Consider the following 8,124-nt stretch of genomic DNA (forward strand, 5'->3'; position numbering starts at 1 on the left):
ACCCCTCCTAATCTTTTACTTCTCTCTCTCTGGTAGCAAATCTGTCTGCCTTGCAGCAGGCAAAAAGAAATTTCATGTAATATGACATGTTTTATAACTATGATAATAAATTGAATCTTGGAAGCGTACACAGGAGAGATTCGCTAGTTGAGTGCTGTCACAACAATCTCACACTCAATGTTTGCAAAACCAAAGAGCTGATTGTGGATTTCAGGAGGAGGTTGTCATTGTGTGAGGGGTTGGAGGTGGAAAAGTTTAAGTTCCTGGGTGTCAACATCTTTGAAGATTTGTCCTGGAGCCTCCACGTCAATGCAATCACGAAGCAGGCTTGCCAGTGACTATACTGAGAGGAGTTTGAGGAGATTTGGTATTTCACTACAGACTTGGAAATTTCTACAGGGGTACTGTGGAGAGCATTCTGATGGGCTGTGTCACTGTCTGGTATGGAACTGCCAATCCACAGGGCAGGAAAAATCTGATGTCATCATGGGCATCAGGTCTTCATCGTTCGCATGAGGCAATATCCTAAGAAGGCACCCTATATCATCAAGGACCATCACCACCCACACCCTGCCCTCTTCACACTACCATTGGGAATGAGATACAGAGGCCTGAAGATGTACACCCAGTGGAACAAGGACAGCAGCCATCAGATTTAAACATATAACAATTTACAGTACGGAAACAGGCCATCTCATCCCTTCTAGTCCACACCGATTTACGTGAAACTCCACTACTTCTTCCTACCCACTCCCATGCCCATATCCCTCCAACCCCCTCATATCCATGTACTCATCTAGCCTCTTAAATGACAGAATTAACCCTGCCACAACTACTACTTCCGGAAGATCAATCCACTCAGCTACCACTCTCTGAGTATAAGTACCGCGCGCTAACCGATTGCGCCACTGGAGCTCTTGCTACCACTCTCTGAGTGAAGAAGCATCCTCTTATATTACTCCTAAAGTTTTGCCCTCTAACCCTTAACTTATAACCATATAACCATTTACGGAGTGGAAATAGGCCATATATAGAACAACTCCACTAGCTCAAACCTCCTGCTCACCGCCAATAACCCTCCAACCCCCTCTTCTCCATGTACACATCCAACCTTCTCTTAAATGACAGAAAGGACCCTGCCACAACTATCTCGTTCAGAAGATCATTCTGCCTCCACTCGCTGAGTGAAAAAGCCACCTCTAACATTTCTCCTAAAATGTTGCCCCCTTACCCTTAACTCATGGCCTCTTGTTCCAACCTCCCTTGCCCTCAGGGGAAAGAGTCTGTTTATGTCTATTCCTTTCATAATTTTAAATACCTCAATCAAGTCCCCTCTCAGTCGTTTACTTTCCAATGAATAAAGTCCTAGTCTCCTTAATCTCTCCCTGTAATCCAGATGCTGTAAGCCAGGCAACATCCTTGTAAACCTTCTCTGCACCCTCTCTACCTTATCTATATCCTTTATAATTTGGAGACCAGAACTGAGCACAGTACTCCAAACCTGGCCTCACCAATGCCTTAAACAGCTGCAGCATCACCTCCCAGCTCCTATACTCTTATACTATGATTTTTGAAGGCCAGCATATATGCCTTCTTAACCACCCTGTCTACATGGGAATCCAATTTCAGTGAACTCTGTACCATAACCCCCAGGTCCCTTTGCTCCTCTTCATGCCTCAATGCCCACCCCTTAACTGTATATGTCCTATTCTGGTTATTTTTACCGAAATGCAACACTTCACACGTCTACATTGAATTCCATCTGCCATCTTTCAGCCCACTCTTCCAAACAAACCAAATCCAAGAAAAACTACCTCACTATCCACCACTCCCCCTATTTTTGTATCATCTGCATATTTGCTTACCCAGTTAACCACGTTCCTCTAAATCATTAATATAAACTATAAACAACAAGGGACCCAGCACTGATCCCTGAGGCACCCCAGGCTTTCAACCTGACATACAGTTGTCCACCATGACTCTCTGTTATCTCCCAGCCACCTCTGAACCCATGTCACAATCTCTCCACTAATTCCTAGTGACTGAACCTTCCTTATTAACCTTCCATGCGGAACCTTATCAAAAGCCTTACCTAAAATCCAAATAGATCACATCCACAGCTCTACCTTCATCCACCTTTTTTGGTACTTCCTCAAAAAACTCAACAAGGTTCATCAAAAGGAGGAGTCACATGATGGAGTAGTGGCCGGTCAGGGAATTCCAGCCCTCTCCCGAAAAGTTAAAAAAAAACACACAAAGCACAAAGGTACAAGATTAAAATTTATAATAAAGTAAAAATAAAGGTGAGAAGAAAATGGCAGCGAAGAGAGAAAAGTGGAAAACAACGGGAAGAAAAGAGGAAGAAAGAATGTCGGAAGAAGAAGGTGAAGGCCATACCTGTCCGAAGAGGCCCACCGCGGACAGAGAAGCCCGCTCCCTCAGGTCAGTGGAAGTCCCAGGCTCGGGACTACAAAAATGGCTCGCAGAGCCGAGTAAAAGTGCGCAACCACACATGAAAAAAACACACTGATGGGAGGGGCGAACAGCTGCGGAGTCGATCTCCACAGCTGAGAGAGACACCTGCAGCACAGCAGCAGGTGCAGAACACAGACATTAATGACAACAAGAAAGAAGAGGGTAAAAGGAAAACAAGAAAACAACAGATGGTCAATCCAGAGGAAGAAGAAGAAGAACAGAAAGAAGTGGAAGAAGAAGAGAAAGGCAAGACAATGGATGTATCTTTTTTTAAATTTTTTTTTATTTTTCACACAATAAATCACATTAACCATGATACACACTTTTTCATTTTCACACATATACAGTGACATTTTCTTCCCCCCCCTCCCTCCTCCTAACCCACCCCCACCCCCCCCCCCCCACTCCCATCCATTTAAGGTATACAATCTAGGATACATTAAACCAGTCAGACAATGTTGTCACTCAACAAAAATACACCAGAAATTCTACTGAGTCCATTCTTTTCTTTCCTTCTCCTTCCATCAACTTAGGTAATGATTGTCCCCGGTAGGTTTTCGCTATTGTATTTAATGTAAGGCTCCCATATTTGTTTGAATATTTCAATATTATTTCTTAAACTATATGTTATTTTTTCTAATGGAATACATTTATTCATTTCTATATACCATTGTTGTATTTTCAAATTATCTTCCAATTTCCAGGTTGACATAATACATTTTTTTGCTACGGCTAGAACTATCTTAACAAATCTTTTTTGTGCATCCTCCAAATCAATTCCAAATTCTTTGTTTTTTATGTTACTTAGGAGAAAGATCTCTGGATTCTTTGGTATATTGTTTTCTGTTATTTTATTTAATATCTGATTGAGATCTTCCCAAAATTTTTCTACTTTCTCACATGTCCAGATTGCATGAATTGTTGTTCCCATTTCTTTTTTACATCGAAAACATCTATCAGATACTGTTGGGTCGCATTTATTTAACTTTTGAGGTGTAATGTATAGTCTGTGTATCCAGTTATATTGTATCATACGTAGCCTCGTATTTATTGTATTTCTCATCATTCCAGAACATAATTTCTCCCATGTTTCCTTTTTTATCTTTATATTTAAATCTTGTTCCCATTTTTGTTTAGTTTTACCATTTGTTTCCTCATTCTCCTTTTCTTGCAGTTTAATATACATATTTGTTATAAATCTTTTGATTATCATTGTATCTGTAATCACATATTCAAGGTTACTTGCCTCTGGCAAACTCAAACTGCTTCCTAATTTATCCTTCAAGTAGGATCTCAATTGGTAATATGCCAGCGCTGTAGTTATATTGTATTTATCTTTCATTTGTTCAAAGGATAAGAATCTATTTCATGAGAAACAATTTTCTATTCTTTTTAATCCCTTTTTTTTCCCATTCTCTAAAGGAAAGGTTATCTATTGTAAAAGGGAGTAACTTGTTTTGCGTCAATATTAGTTTTGGTAATTGATAATTTGTTTTATTTCTTTCTACATGAATCTTCTTCCAAATATTGAGGAGATGATGTAATACTGGAGAACTTCTATGTTGTACCAATTTTTCATCCCATTTATATAATATGTGTTCAGGTATCTTTTCCCCTATTTTATCTAATTCTAATCTCGTCCAGTCTGGTTTTTCCCTTGTTTGATAAAAATCTGATAGGTATCTTAATTGTGCAGCTCTATAATAATTTTTAAAGTTTGGCAGTTGTAAGCCTCCTTGTTTATACCATTCTGTTAATTTATCTAGTGCTATCCTCGGTTTCCCCCCTCTCCATAAAAATTTCCTTATTATTTTCTTTAACTCCTTGAAGAATTTTTCTGTCAGTTGTATTGGCAATGCCTGAAATAAGTATAATATCCTTGGAAAAATGTTCATTTAAATGCAGTTTATCCTTCCTATTAGTGTTAGTGGTAAATCTTTCCAATGCTCTAAATCGTCCTGTAATTTTTTTCATTAGTGGATAATAATTGAGTTTATATAGTTGGCCGAGATTTTTGTTTATTTGTACACCTAGGTATCTTATTGCCTGCATTTGCCATCTAAATGGAGATTCCTTCTTAAATTTTGAGAAATCCGCATTATTCATAGGCATTGCTTCACTTTTATTTACGTTTATCTTGTAACTCGACACTTCTCCATATTCCTTCAATTTCTTATATAATTCTTTTATTGATAATTCTGGTTCTCTTAAGTACACTATAACATCATCCGCAAATAGACTGATTTTATATTCCTTGTCTTTTATTTTTATTCCTTTAATATTATTATCTATTCTTATCAAGTCTGTTAGTGGTTCTATAGCTAACGCAAACAATAAAGATGATAGTGGGCATCCCTGCCGCATTGACCTGCTTAAGTTAAATTGCTTTGATACATGTCCATTTACTGTCACTTTCGCTAACGGTCCCTTATAAAATGCTTTAATCCAATTAATATACTTCTCCGGTAAACTGAATTTTTGCAATACTTTGAACAAATAATTCCATTCTACTCTGTCAAAGGCCTTCTCTGCGTCTAAAGCAACTGCTACTGCAGGGGCTTTATTTCCTTCTACTGCATGAATTAAGTTAATAAATTTACAAATATTGTCTGTTGTGCGTCTTTTTTTGATAAATCCAGTTTGGTCTAAATTTACCATTTTCGGTACATGCTCTGCTAATCTGTTTGCTAATAGTTTAGCTATTATCTTATAATCTGTTTTTAGTAAAGATATTGGTCTATATGACGCTGGTGAGAGTGGATCTTTCCCTTGCTTTAGTATTACTGTAATTATTGCTGTTTTACATGAATCTGGTAAGCTTTGTGTTTCATCAATCTGGTTGATTACATCCAGGAGGGGCAGAATTAATAAGTCTTTAAATGTTTTGTAGAATTCTATTGGGAATCCATCCTCACCTGGTGTCTTATTATTTGGTAATTTTTTTATTATCTCTTGTATTTCTACTATTCCAAATGGTTCTGTTAATTTATTTTGTTCCTCTATTTGTAGTTTTGGTAGTTCAATTTTAGTCAGAAATTCATCTATTTTCCCTTCTTTTCCTTCGTTTTCAGTTCGGTATAATTGTTCATAGAATTCTCTAGAGTTTTCCTTAATTTCTTTTGGATTATATGTAATTTGTTTGTCTTTTTTCCTTGATGCCAATACCATTTTCTTAGCTTGTTCTGTCTTAAGCTGCCATGCTAGGATTTTGTGCGTTTTTTCACCCAGTTCATAATATTTCTGTTTTGTCTTTATTATATTCTTCTCCACCTTATATGTTTGTAGTGTTTCATATTTTATTTTTTTATTTGCCAATTCTCTTCTTTTAGTTGTATCTTCCTTCATTGCTAATTTTTTTTTTAATATTTACTATTTCCCTTTCCAACTGCTCTGTTTCCTGATTATAGTCCTTCTTCATCTTGGTTACATAACTTATTATTTGCCCTCTAATGAATGCTTTCATTGCATCCCATAGTATAAACTTATCTTCCACTGATTCCGTATTTATTTCAAAATACATTTTTATTTGTTTTTCAATAAATTCTCTAAAATCCTGCCTTTTAAGTAACATGGGGTTTAATCTCCATCTATACATTCTTGGAGGGATGTCCTCTAGCTTTACTGTCAATATCAAGGGTGAATGGTCCGATAATATTCTAGCTTTATATTCTGTTTTTCTTACTCTATCTTGCATACTAGCTGATAACAAAAATAGGTCTATTCTTGCGTATGTTTTATGTCTAGCTGAGTAATATGAATATTCCTTTTCTTTTGGGTGTTGTTTCCTCCATATATCCAAAAGTTGCATTTCTTCCATTGATTTAATTATAAATTTGGTTACTTTGTTCTTTCTGTTTTATTTTTTTCCCAGTTTTATCCATATTTGAATCCAAATTCAGGTTTAAATCCCCTCCTATTAATATGTTCCCTTACGTATCTGCTACCTTCAAAAAGATATCTTGCATAAACTTTTGATCTTCTTCGTTAGGTGAATATACATTGAGTAGATTCCAAAACTCCGAATATATCTGACATTTTATCATTACATATCTCCCTGCTGGATCTATTATTTCCTCTTCTATTTTAAATGGCACATTTTTACTAATTAATATAGCTACTCCTCTTGCTTTTGAATTATACGATGCTGCTGTTACATGTCCTACCCAATCTCTCTTTAATTTCTTGTGCTCCAATTCAGTTAAGTGTGTTTCTTGCACAAATGCTATATCAATTTTTTCTTTTTTCAGTAAATTTAGCAGTTTCTTCCTTTTAATTTGGTTATGTATTCCATTAATATTTAAAGTCATATAGTTTAACGTAGCCATTTTATACTTTGTTTATCTTTCCTTTCCGTTTCTCCATCATTACCTTTCCTCCTTATCCATTTCTGTTTTCTTGTTTTAAACCCTTTATAAGACAACATTCCTAAAACATCAAACATTTTCCTTATTCTCCTATTTAAAACTTCTTTAGCCCCAATCTCCCTTTCCCTCCTGTGTTGTCCTTTATCCCTTGTCGGACAACCACATCTCCCCTCTCCATTTGGATTTGCAAATTCACTCGCAAGCGTCAGCTGATTTTGCAGTGACCGCAACTCCTCCCCACCCAGCTACCCCCAGAAAATATTTCACTTTTCATATGTAACAAAGGTCACTCTTTTAGTTCCCTCCTTATTCCCTCTATTCCATTTCCTTCCCTTATTAATTTTTGTCTATACTATCTATATTTTCCTCTAAATACGGATACATTCATGTATGCACATTATACATATACACACATATACCTCTTTACCCACATACATATAAATCGTGGTCATTTTTACTCTTATTACATGTCTTCATCTCTCTGGTTGTTTTGTAGTTGTTCTGCAAATTTCCTTACTTCCTCTGGATCCGAGAATAGTTTTTATTTCCCCATAAGATCGTTTTCGATGTATTGAACTCCTTTCTCTTCTTCAGGAATTCAAAACTTATGTGCCTTTTTAGTTCTCAGTCTTTTGTACTCTCATTACACGTCTTCATCCCTCAGTCTATTTTGTAATTGTTCTGCAAATTTTCGTGCTTCTTCTGGATCCGAGAATAGTCTGTTTTGTTGTCCTGGAATAAATATTTTCAATACCGCTGGATGCTTTAGTATAAATTTATACCCTTTCTTCCATAACATCGCCTTTGCTGTATTGAACTCCTTTCTCTTCTTCAGGAGTTCAAAACTTATATCTGGATAAATGAAGATTTTTTGCCCTTTGTACTCCAGTGGCTTGTTGCCCTCTCTTACTTTTTCCATTGTCTTCTCCAGTACCTTTTCTCTTGTAGTATATCTTAAGAATTTTACTAAAATAGATCTTGGTTTTTGTTGTGGTTGTGGTTTAAAGGCCAATGCTCTATGTGCCCTTTCTATTTCCATTTCTTGCTGTAGTTCTGGACATCCTAGGATCATGGGGATCCAATCTTTTATAAACTCTCTCATATTCTTGCCTTCTTCATCTTCTTTAAGGCCCACTATCTTTATGTTATTTCTTCTGTTATAATTTTCCATTATATCTATTTTCTGAGCTAACAGTTCTTGTGTCTCTATAACTTTTTTATTAGATTCCTCTAATTTCTTTTTTAAGTCCTCTACCTCCATTTCAACTGCTGCTTCCCACTCTTC

Source organism: Narcine bancroftii, chromosome 6, assembly GCF_036971445.1.
Source record: "Narcine bancroftii isolate sNarBan1 chromosome 6, sNarBan1.hap1, whole genome shotgun sequence".
Classification (NCBI taxonomy): Eukaryota; Metazoa; Chordata; class Chondrichthyes; order Torpediniformes; family Narcinidae; genus Narcine; species Narcine bancroftii.